This window comes from Suricata suricatta, chromosome 10 (assembly GCF_006229205.1).
Source record: "Suricata suricatta isolate VVHF042 chromosome 10, meerkat_22Aug2017_6uvM2_HiC, whole genome shotgun sequence".
NCBI lineage: Eukaryota > Metazoa > Chordata > Mammalia > Carnivora > Herpestidae > Suricata > Suricata suricatta.
Genome location: NC_043709.1, coordinates 67,954,226 through 67,967,167, shown reverse-complemented (window position 1 = coordinate 67,967,167; position 12,942 = coordinate 67,954,226).

The following is a 12,942-nucleotide window of genomic DNA, read 5'->3' as shown; positions in this document are numbered from 1 at the left end:
GAAGTTTCGATTTCTTCCTTCTTTGGACTCTATCTCACCATATGTATTGTAATTACTGAATATATTTGTGTTTTTGTGTTGGTACTTGTTCCCCCTGCCCTACCGCCATCCGACAGACACAATACAATCCTAAAACATTGTCTCCTCATGGTAGCAACTACATTCCACTTGTTTCTAAATCCTCTCTACTCTTTATCCTGCCACACACCCATGACAGGTTGACCAGTGTCATACTCAGGCTTGATATTCAGAAGAAAGTATTTAATAGATCAATAGTTATATTTTTTAGACTTGCAATTTCAGAGGCAAAGAAGTCTCCTTAAATACAAAATACCTAAATAGCAGGGTAGTGGTGTTTGCATGCTCACTGCAAGCTGGAAGTATTTGATTCTCTACATTATCTGGCTAGATGGAGCACCTGTTTTCCTTTGAGTCTTAAAAGCACTTGTCTTATAGGGGCACCTGGGTAGCTCAGTTGGTTAAGCATCTGACTCTTGAATTCAGCTCAGGCTATAGCGTGGAGCCTGTTTGAGATTCTATCTCTCTCTCTCTCTCTCTCTCTCTCTCTCTCTCTCTCTCTCTGACCCTCCCCGACTTGCAATCCCTTTGTCTCTCTCAAAATAAATAAATAAACTTTAAAAAAAGAATTTGTCTTTTAAGGTATAAAAGGGAGAATTTAGGTCACATCTCTCTAGATACCTCCCTTCCTTCGTTTTCATTTTTTTCCCTTTAATGATTATTTTTCTACTTAATTTCTCAAGTTAACTTTTTACATCAAATCATACAAACTTTTATCCTGTTACTATTTTAATAATTTTTTCTGTAGTTTTAACCCAAATATTCCAAATGATCATACACTAGAATAATTTCCATATTTATGTGAAAAGTGAGAAAATAGCATTCTCACATAGAGAAAAGAACCAAAGCACCTGAGGATATTGTTGTTACCATTGTTATGAATCAGCCTGCTGACCTTCCATATCACCTCAATAGCAGTAGGGTTGTCAACACTTAACTTTATAATGTATCCATTCCTTCAACAAATAGCTATTGACTGTATTGTCTGAGGTGCTGCACTAAGTAAGATATTACACACTGACTCATTTTCCTTCTAACTCTGTTCTTGCTCTCTTCTGCCAACACAAACTTTCCAACCATCCCTTAAGGACTGGTGTTCTCCAGGGTTTGTTCTTGAGTCTCTTCCTTCTGTTACTGAGAATGGCTAACATCTGACCCAGATGCAACCACTTCCCTCTCTGGAGCCAATGGTCGGTACTAGTGGCGCTCTTTCCCACTACTACACCTGAAGGGGGCCTTAAATTCCTCAACATAGCGTTTTGGAAAGCTTTCTGTCCTTTGGAAGTGATACACAACCAGAACTCTTTCTGCTTCTCCTGAAATTCTCTCCCATACTCCTATGGCTTCTACTTTCACTTCTGGGAAGATGATTCTCAAACTCCTCCTGACAATTTTTCCCTCAAGGTCATATTTCCAATAACCTAAAGTTCTTCTCCAGTTAGTGTCTCAAACTCACCTCGTTCAAAACCAGTCTTACTATATTCTCCATAAACCTGCTTTTAGGAATCACTGTTTACAACCACCCAGCTCAGAGACTTCAGCTTATCTCTCTTCTCTCTCACTGCTCATCTGCATTAGCAGTTGGTCATTAAGTTCTGTTAATTCTTCTTCATAAATGTCTCCTAAATATATTGCTTCTTACCCTTTTCCACCTCCCTGGTTTAGGCCTTTATGGATTGCCTACATGGATTCTTGTAATAGCCTCTATCATCCTCTGTGAACAGATGACTCCCTCTCCAGATTATCCTCCACCTTGCCCTCAGTTGTCTTTCTGGAGCAAAGATCTGACTATCAGTGGTTCCTTTCATTTCCTTCAGTGGATCCTTGAAATCCTTCCGTGTTACCAAGAGAAATAGCAAATTCCTTCTGAGGAGGATACCTTGAGCCTTCACATGCCAGCTCTGCCCTACCTTCCCAAGGACATTTCTCTTCACTTCCCTACTCCCAGCTTCCTGCCTCAAGTGTGAGGGAGAGAATACGCCCTAAGTGTACCGGGAGCTTTCACACGTGGCTGTCTTCCTCCTTCGTGCTGTACAATCTGCATAGAATGCCTTTCCCCCACTAACTGCCTAGGAAAATTCTCCTCCTTCAAAGTTTATTTCTTCCCCTTCTTCTGTCCCCTTACTCTCCCCTCCTCTGTCCCAGCCTCTACTAATGGTACATGGTGCTATGCTGTATGGTGGTGAGTTGAGTCTATTTCACCAAGCTGTTGACTCCTAGTGCATTCTTTCCAGTTTTGTATCTGTAATATGAATAGCAGAGCTCCTAAATCAGTGAAAGGTAAGTGGATGTTCTTGGCATATGCCTGCCCCATATTGTAGATCACTTTTCTCTTTAAAGAATAGCTTGTTAGTAAAAAAAAAAAAAAAAAAAAAAAAAAAAAAGTTAATTTGGCTTATATTTGAGTCTTATCACACGGGCTCAAGTTGGACGTTATTGAGCTGCCTATATTTTCCCCAAGCCTCCAGTAAAATGGTCTTGGAAAATTATGCAGTGAGGTGATTCATCCAAGCTTTATACAACAAAATTGTCCCTTCATTTTCTTGTTTTAGAAACAAATAAAACCATCAATGCTTGATTGACATAAGCGGAAAAACCCTTTTGTTTTGTATAATCGAGTGTTTTTATTAAGTAACTTGCAGAGTAGGAAGAGGAAAAGAGGCTTTGTAGGGAGATCCAGAGGCATTCTGCCCAATGAAGTCTGATTAATTTGAATAGCAGAATTGGAGTCTCCAATGGTACCTCATAAAAGCCATCCCTAGGGACAAGGTCTTCATAGTAACAAACTGCTTCTACTTCTGGAGACAAATCCCATTTCATGCTGCCTACAAGCCCCTGGAAGAAAATGTTCCTTGACACTTTCAGACTGAAATCTGTTTTAAGAAGGGAAACCTGCTTACAGTGGTGGTTGGGTGTAATAATATGATACTATCAAATTTTGGTCCCTGTAATGACATAACTCTTTACTGTAACATTTTAAAATATGAGAAGGTATACCAGAGAGTTAATGCTCACTAGACTTTAAAATTGAAGCTTAAGTACTTGGCAGTGATGGTGGCAGCTACTCCTGAGCCAATCAAATAATATTTACCTGCATTATAAAACTGTATTTAATAAGGCAAATGGGATTAGTGAATGATAGTGTAGTTTATGAGAGAATAAGGGCCTGCTCTTCAGATATTGCTGTGAGCAGTTCCCTTTGGGATTGTTTCACAAACTGTGGAAGTTGATTGAAATTACACTACGCAGATTTTAAGTGGAAGCATTAATAAACGGATCAAGACGTAAAAGGGTAGGGAAAAAAAAATCCCAGAAAGCCAGAATACCAGTAAGTGAATCTTTCTGACAAAGAAAAAGATGCCAGATTACAAATGAGCACTCTCTTTAGTGAGCTGGCTAACGCAGTGTGCAGGCTTGGATAAAAGGAACAATGGTCACCTTCTGACACCAGGCTGTGTGTCTGGTGAGCATCCCTCAGTGCAAGTGTTAGTACTGTGTGAGTATTTATTGTGTTTCTATAAAGTCCTAATGAGCTCCTTGGGTGAGAGTGAAACCCTTTGCTTTTCCACACTGTGCTCAAGACCCCTAAACTTCATGGGGTCAAATCTAAAGAAAGGGTAATGGACCATGAGGTCCAGCTTAATAGACCTGATATTAACACAGCAGCAAGAGTGTCACCAAATGCAAAGTTTAGGGCAAGCCATGAATGAAGTATTTGTTACACTTAAATAATATACAAAGGTTATAACAGAGTAGTGGCACTATATCAATGTCATCATTGCAGGGCTTTGAAAATCTGCCACGTATGAAATATCCCTGTAACACACATCTTAAGATTCCAATAGATAAATTTGCTTTCCAAATAGTAGATCAGAATAGAAAGCTATGCAACTACAGTAACTGTAGTTATTTTTAGATATTAAAAATCTCTTGTCCGTGGAAGTAAGCTACTCTCAGCTTCTAATATTCATATAACAAATGTGTTCCACTCTATGCCAATTATACAGTTCATATACTTAAGTGTACATTTCCTCTAAATGAAATAGATTTTTTTCTTCTCTAGTGGTCTGGGTTGTTTAAGGATAAGACAGATGTCCCTTGCTTTGAAATGAGTAAAACATAACCACACTGAGTATGATGTCATGAAGCAGAACCACTTGTATAAATACAGGACTCTTTCACCAGACTCCTTTATCCATGTGCTTGTTGGCCCATCACAATAAGCCTGGTCCGTTGTTCCAGTGAACTGCAGTTCAAATGATGCAATGTAAGCCACAGACTTGGGTTCTGAGCGCACTGGCCTCTGTGGTTTTGTCTGTAAGTTAACATTAAACACATCATCACTCTTACACATGGGTAAGAGTGGGAAGATCTGAGGGTATAATCCAGTAAAAATATTTGTGTGCTTGTTCGCCTTACATGTTTTTATTTCCTGCTGGGTTAAATACTTGTCTTTGGAACTGACTAAAGTAGGTGGTAAATTATTTGAGGACAAGAACTGTATTTCTACTTCTGCTGTTTTATGTTTCTATTCCCAACACCAAAGACAAAGCCACAGTATTGTCTACACACTGCACGCCTCATCCATATATATATATGTATATATATTATATACACATATATATATATACATGAATAATGTTATTCATTACTTATCATCTCTTCTTTGTTTCCATGGCTTGATTATCACAAAAGTGGAAAACCACATTTATTCAGGAAATTCAGGCAGTCTGTCAAATTAGTTAGCTAACGTATGCTATTGTGAACTTTCAACAGACTACTATCTGCTAACCCTCCGTTTCAGTTTGCATTAATAACTTGATTTCCAGGAGTCTGTCCCATCTACCAATTTTCAGAGATTACTAGAATGTCACTTTCATGTTTATAAAATTACACCAGGTTCAAACAGATGAAAAACCTCACAGGTTTCCGAAAACTAGTCTCTGTGTTTACGTATGTAAAACAAGGACATTTACAAACAAACATAAAAATGCTTCCAGACTTTTTAAGTTCCATAGTTAACTATTGTCATTTCTCTTTGACTAATCCCTATTATGACTAATAGGAATGAAAAGAATGACATGACCATTTTACTTTTACTTGTGGCTCTTTTTAAAGGAAATATAGAGAAACTCAAAAGTAGAAACATTCATTTTTATTAATAAAGGAAAAGCGAAAGGCACTTATCTGTTGATGAGGTTGATTCTAAAAAAGGGAGATTAGGAGCTAGCCATATGTCTGCGATACAGGAACATCAAAGCTCTGACCTACCTGAAACAACATATCACTTCCAGCAGCCTGCCAGAGCACCTAGAATTTCTGTCATTGGAGTCTACTGTGCATCAGAACATCATTTACAGATGGTCCATTAAAATGCAGACACAATGCACCTAACCCAATAATATCAATTCTCTGGTTTGTATTAGCCAAAGGCAGGCTATAGTCTAGAGCAGACTGTCTGAACCAAAAGAGAGTAAAGACTGGAGAAGCGAGTAAAGACTTGAGTAAAGTAGGAAATGAAGGGAATTCTGGAGACACAGGAGGTCCCAAGGCACTGGATATGGGAATTAAGAAGTCACCACCTGAGAGAATGGAGTAAGACTGAAGATTGCCTTTTTCAAAATTAGGCATGAAGCCTGGTTATGCCTATCAAGGGTTTCCCTAAAATTAGCAGTTCTTAAAGGAACTTAAACATACAAAGGTATAGTTTTTACACACACACACACACACACACATACACACACACACACACACAAAATGTAGAAGTTATTTCTTCTGATATAGTTTTATCCATGAGTCCAACACAAATGTTAGAAAAGAGATACTTTCACTTCCAGCTAAGATGGAGTCAAACAGACCAGTGTACCCTTCCACCATAGAGACACATCCACAAATTTGAAATAATTATTTTCAAGACACCGAACATTAGGAAGTGAGAGACAGCAATACCCAGAATGATGATTTTTTTTTAATAGACTATTTTTAAGAGCAATTTTAGATTCACAGCAAAGTTGAGCAGAAAGTGCAGAGAGCTCTCCTGTATTCTCTTCTCCCACACAGACCCACAGCCTCCCTAGGAATCAGCATCCCACACCAGCGTTGTACACTCATTATAAAAGACAAACCTGCATTGATGCATCCTTATCACCCAGAGTCCATAGTTTACATTAGGGTTCACTCTTGGTGTACATCCTATGGGTGTTGACAAGTGTATAATGTGTATAATGACATGTATCACTATTATAGTATCGTCCAAAATAGTTTCACTGCCCTTAAAAATCTATGTTCTGCCTATTCATCCCTCCCTCCCTGTTAACCCCTGGAAACCACTGATCTTTTTACTGTCCCTACAGTTTGCCTTTTCCAGAATGTCCTATAGTTAGAAGAATCATACAGTATGTAGCCTTTTCAGATTGCCTTCTTTCACTTAGTAATATAAGTTTTAGATTTCCTCCATGTCTTTTCATACCTTGATGCTCATCCCCTTTTAGCATTTAATGATATTCTATTGTCTGGCTGTACTACACTTTATTTATCCATTCACCTCCTGAAGGACATCTTGGTTACTTCCAAGTTTGGGCAGCATTAAATAAAGCTGCAATAAACACCCATGTGCACATTTTTGTGTGGACATAAGCTTTCAGCTTCTTTGGGTAAATAACAAGGAGCACAATTTCTGAATCAGATGGTAAGAGTATTTTTAGTTTCGGAAGAAGCTGCCAAACTGTCTTCCAAAGTGGCTGTATTATTTTGCATTCCTGCCAGCAATGAAGGGAGTGCCTGTGGCTCCACATCCTCCCCACCATTTGTTGTCAGGGCTTTAGACGTTAGCCATTCTAATAAATGTGTAGCATTACTTCATTGTTGTCTTAATTTGCATTTCCCTAATGACATATGATGTCATCTTTTCATATGCTTATTTGCAATCTTTTTATCTTCTTTGGTGAAATTTTCTGTTCACATCTTCCGCCCATTTTTTAATTGGGCTATTTGTTTTCTTATTGTTGAGTTTTAAGAGTTCTTTGTATATCTTGGATAACAATCCTTTATCTGATAAGTCTTTTGCGAACATTTTCTCCCAGTTTGTGGCTTGACTTCTCATTCTGTTGACAGTGTTTTTCACAGAGCAGAAAAATTTAATTTTAATGAAGTCTAGCTGATCAAGTGTTTCTTTCATGGATTGTGCCTTTAGCGTCTTAAAAAGCCATTAACTTGCCCAAGGTTATCTGGATTTTCTATGTTATCTTCTAGGAATTTCGTTGATTTGTGCTTTGCATTTAATTCTTTGGTCAATTTTGATTTAATTTTTGTGAAGTATGTAAAGTCTGTGTCTAGATTCATTTTTTGTGTGTGAGTGGATGTCCAATTGTTTTAGCATCATTTCTTGAAAAGACTTTTTATCCACTGTATTGATTTTTATTAAATATCAGTTGACTATATGTATGTGAGTCTGAGTTCTTTATTCCCTTTATGGATCTGTTTGTCCATAATATTGTCAATACCACACTTTCCCGATTATTGTAATTTACAGTAAATCTTGAATTCAGGTAGTGTCAGTCCTCCAACTTTGTTCTTCTTCAATATTCTGTTGTTATTCTGAGTCTTTTGCTTCTCTGTATAAAGTTAAAATCAGTTTGTGAATAGTCTGAAAATAATTTTCTGGGATTTTGATTCATATTACATTGAATCTATAGATCAAGTTTAGAAGAACTAACAACTTGACAATATTGAGTCTTCCTATCCATGAACATGGATACCTGAGGTGATGAATTTTTTAAATGCTCTGCAAATAAATAGATAAGAGATGCTTTAATTGGGAATATTACTGATACACTATTTAAAAATAATAATAAAATCAGTGATTTTTTTAAAAAGAACACTTTTTGGTAACTTTAATTATAAAAATTATTAAGTATCTCCAAATTTTTTAATAAAAGCTTAACAATTCATTTATTCAAGAAATACTTATTGAATACTAGTAGAACCCAAATACTATACCAGATGCTGGGGATAAGAAAGCATATAAGACAAGGTTTTTCTCCTCTAGAAGCTTGCAATTTGGAGGGATTGAGAAATAGGGGATTGTGTTTTTGTTTCATAAGGGTTACTGATCAATGTAAAAACTACAGGGTACTCTGGTATCAACTAGAAGCAAAACTTAGCTTGGAGGATCAGGGAGGGTTCTGCAGAGGGTGACATTTAAGCTGAGATGACTCCTTCTCTTCCCAACTTTTCAATATTGAAGGACTCCTTATTCTTCTCTATCTATATCCAGTCCCTAGACAATTGCATCAATTTTAAGACTTAACAACAGCTTGAGTTCCTGGGTCCCAACAAGATTCCAGCACTCCTGATTTATTTCTTGACCTCTACACTCAGATACACAACAACCTACTAAACATCTACATTTGGATGTCTAACAAGTGTTTCAAATTTAATATAAGATAGTAGTCCTGATTTTCTTCACCCAAACTCAGAATCTCCCCAGTCTTCCCACCTGTTGCTTAATCTGAAAACCTTGGAGTCACTCATGTCTTCCCTCCTTGTCTCTCATTCCACAGTTAATTCATCGGCAAGTCCTATTGACTGATCTCAAAATAAAGCCCAATTTCAGTGACTTCCCCCACTATCTCCCTATCTCACACCCAACATCTCTTGTCTGAACTATCGCGTTAGATTAGGGGCTCTTCTCCCAGTTCCAGCATTGTTCCTCTACAGCAACCTGTGTAATTTTTTTGAAAATACCTATGGCATCAGTTTCCTGCATTCAGTTTCCAATAGGCTTCCTACAGCACTTAGACTAAAATCCAAGTTTCGTCCAATGGCACACCTAGATTATTTGGCCCCTGCTTACCTCTCATTTGTTTCTTATTGTTCCTGCTTTGGCTTACCTTGCTCTTGCTACAACTGGCTTGTGTGCCAATCCCCACAGGTGCCATTCTCATTTTCTTATCAAAGCCTTTGCATTTGCTTTTCCCTCAGCCCAGAACTTTTTTTCCTCAGAACTTGGCAGGGTTCTAGACCTACCCCTCGCATTTCAAGAGCCCAGGGGCAAAAGTGAAAATAGAGACTCTGTATCTTGTGTTTAAAATGATTAGATAATAAGGGTGCCTGGATGGCTCAGTCAGTTGAGCATCATCTGACTCTTGATTTCAGCTCAGGTCAGGATCGTATGGGTCATGAGTCTGAGCCCCACTTTGGGCTCTGTGCTGGGTATGGAGCCTGCTTGAGATTCTTCCTCTGTTCCTCACGTGCAAGCTCTTGCTCTCGCTCTCTCTCTCTCTCTCTCTCTCTCTCTCAAAAAACAAAAAACAAAAAAATAAATAAAATGATAAGACAACAAACTGCCAAATGAAATATTATATTCTCTTGCCTTGACAAATAGACTTTCTTGGTGACAATTTTTCTTTAGTGTAAAGTTATGGTTATTATAGGATATAGTAGACAATATCAAAGATTTCTAAATTTAATAATATCTGTAATGACTATCAAAATTTTAATTAAATTGTCCAAGTAAAGATGAAATTGTACTTCTTTTTTTGGAACAAGTATGTAAACTGTAGTGACTATTTTTATACATATAAAATGACCCACAATTCTAGTGTTCCAATGTCCATTTAATTTCAATGTAAAAAGTCAAATTAATTTGTACCTCCAGAACTACAAATCAGAACATGAAGAGATGGAAGGAAGTGGACGTTTAGCATTAATGGGAAATAATTTTTCATTATGCAAGGATCTGTTCTCTTCTGAGTGGAATCCGACAGCTCCATTTAACCTGTCTTTCACCTGAGCACCGCTATTACTCGTATCCTTTCCAGCCTGAATGGTGGAGCAGCTCATCCACCCTAACCACGTTAGGACACTGTGGCCTTTAGTTTTGAGGTCACAGCATGAGAGATTTTTGACAAGAGTTTCCCTGGGGCCTGAGCAGTTTTATTCACGAGAAGAGACAGTTCGGGTCACTAGTTGTGCTGTGCCAGCACTGAGCGCCAGACCCTGAGTAACACATGAGCACTCGTGTTCTCGGACAAATTTGTTTATGTGTGTTTGTGACAGGTGGGTCCCTCTAACGAGCAGAGCCTGGGGAAGCTGCCCTCTTGCCCGAGCCTAAGGGTGGTGTGACAAGGCTCATGCCTATGATTCTTTCCAGCTTTGATTCAAGCACCACCTCATTAGGAACTCCCCAACATGCACGCACATGCATGCACACGTAAATGCCCACATATACACACATGCGCCCTTATGATTCTCTAGTCCCTTTTCCTGATTTAATTTACTTCAGAGTGCTTATTCCTACCTGACATGCTGTGTACTAATTTTTTATTGTGTATGTCCCCACCTAAATGTAAGCTCTGTAAACCCTTCCTCTTTCCTCTTTAGGTCACTGCTGGGCAGTGGGCGCATGTGTTCAGGGGAGAGTGAACAGGAGCATCAGCTAGAAAGAAGGTAACACAAGAAATGCAGCAAAATTACCCAATTTGTTGTTGCCCAGGGATACTTCTGACAAATACAGTAAAATACGACTGTTTTCCAGATTTGTGTGCTTACAATGAAAACTAAGGGTGTCTTCGATAGATAGTTGGTTTGGGAGTAGAGCAATGGAGGCTAATTGCACACATTCCCCTTCAGTTTTCAGCAGCGAGAACTTGAGGCAGCCTCTCAAGTCCTTTCTCACCCTCTGGGGCCCCTTGGCTTGTGTCCTTAAATGAGCTCATAAACACATTACTGATATTAGACCCTCACCCTTATAGGTACGTTTACATGATAGTATCATTTACCAAGTAATAAAATGTAAAGTGATAAAGTCCTAGCTCAACAAAACTCAAGTGGAAAAACAATTAGCAAGACAGCTGCAATCTAAAGATGCAAACAAAAAATATTCTTGCAAATAATTCTCATAAATAGAAAAATCCTGTATTTCCTGAGCTTTTTCTTTTCTCTTCTTTCCTTTCTTTCTTTCTCTTTTGCTTTTGGTCTTTTCCTTTTCTATTCTCTTAGTCTTTCTCTCAAACCGTCACTCATGGATTATGCCAGTAAAAAGTACATAAAGGAAATCACTGTAAAAATAAAGCTAATATATCATGACTTGAAGCGAAAAATATATAGTTTCCTTATAATAGCAGTGAAGGAGGAAAAAAATGTAGAACTCATCCCATTAAAAAGGTTATTAATAATACTTCACTAATAACACAGACTTCACTAGGTCAGCAGTTTAGCTCAAATAGTCCCTGACAGCAAGCAACCTCATCTGGGTTTGGTTCCTTTTTTCTTTTGAAATGTTTCTTTGCTAAATTGTTTCTGGTGTGCCTATGTCAATGGCTTCAAAGCATTCCTGTTTTTCTTTTTCTTCAATTTTAAACTTTAAAATGTATGCTCTCCCTACAGAAGTTTCATACAGCCTTCTAAGCTGTTGGAAATTTAATCTTTTCACGGCAGTAATGATGATCAGTTAGCTGATGTAAACATTCAGTAGCTATCCAAAACGTCTGCATCAAATGCTAAGTAAAAATATGAGATTTCATGTTTTATTCTAAAGATTTAGACTCTTTTATAAATAGACATCATGAATTAAGAGTGATTTGTGGTTTCCTTGGAAAATTCTGACACTGAGAATTTACATAGAGGAATCTACAGTTAGAAAAATGAGGAAGACCTCAGAGTTTTGGGGAGAAGACAGGTTGTACACTTCTATACACAACTACCAATGGAATAAGAGAGAAAGCAGGAAAGGAAATCTTGGTGATAGATTCACAGTGTTTCAGGACAAGAATTATGTAATGTTCTCAAATTAACTTTACTGCAGGTTTGAGCAGTACTCTGTGTACAAACCTCACGGCCTAGAGCCATGATTACTTAGATGAAACCTCGGGTTCTCTGTAGAAGAGTGTGTTTTATTCACAAGCCTTTATTAAACTACTATGTGCCAGGAAGTGTGCTATCCACTAAAAATGTAAAACTTAGTACACATTCCAGGGAGGAAGAGCTACCTATTTCAAAAAGCCAAAAAACATCACATTTAGTACCCAAAAGAATTGAAAACAGGGTCTTGAAGGGATAGCTGTATAGCCATGTCCATTACAGCATTACTCATAATAGCTAAAACATGGAAGCTACCCAGTTGTCCCCAGACAGATGAATCGCTAAACAAAATGTGGTATATACATACGATGGAGTATGACTCAGCCTCAAAAAAGGAAACTCTGACACATGTTGCAGCGTGAATGACCCTTGATGCCATTGTGCTAAGTGAAATAAGCCACTTAGCTTATTTGTTATACACAAAAACTAATACTGTGTGATTCCACTTATATGAGGTACTTATTATATTTAAAATAACAGAGACAGAAGTAAAACAGATATTGCCAGGGACTCAGGGAAGAGGAAATGGAGAGTTATTGTTTAATGAGTACGGAGCTTCTGCTCTGCCAGAAGAAAAGAGTTCTGGAGCTGGGTGGTGGTGGTAGCTGCATACCCTTAATGCCCCTGAGCTGTACAGATGGAAGTGGTGAAAATGGCAAATGGATAATATACGTCTTTTATCACAATAAAAAAATCAAAACAAAACAACCATGCTTTTTTTTTATAAAGTGAAGATTTGGTTTTTTTTATGTTTTTTAATTTATTTTTGAGAGACAGAGAGATAGAGACAGCGTGAGCAGGGGAGGGTCAGAGAGAGAGGGAGACACAGAATCTGAAGCAGGCTCCAGCTCTGAGCTAGCTGTCAGCACAGAGCCCGATGCGGGGCTCGAACCCATGAGCTGTGAGATCATGACCTGTGCTGAAGCTGGATGCTTAACTGACTGAGCCACCCAGGCGCCCCAACCATGCTTTTAAAAAAACTGCAAGTATGTACTAGAAACA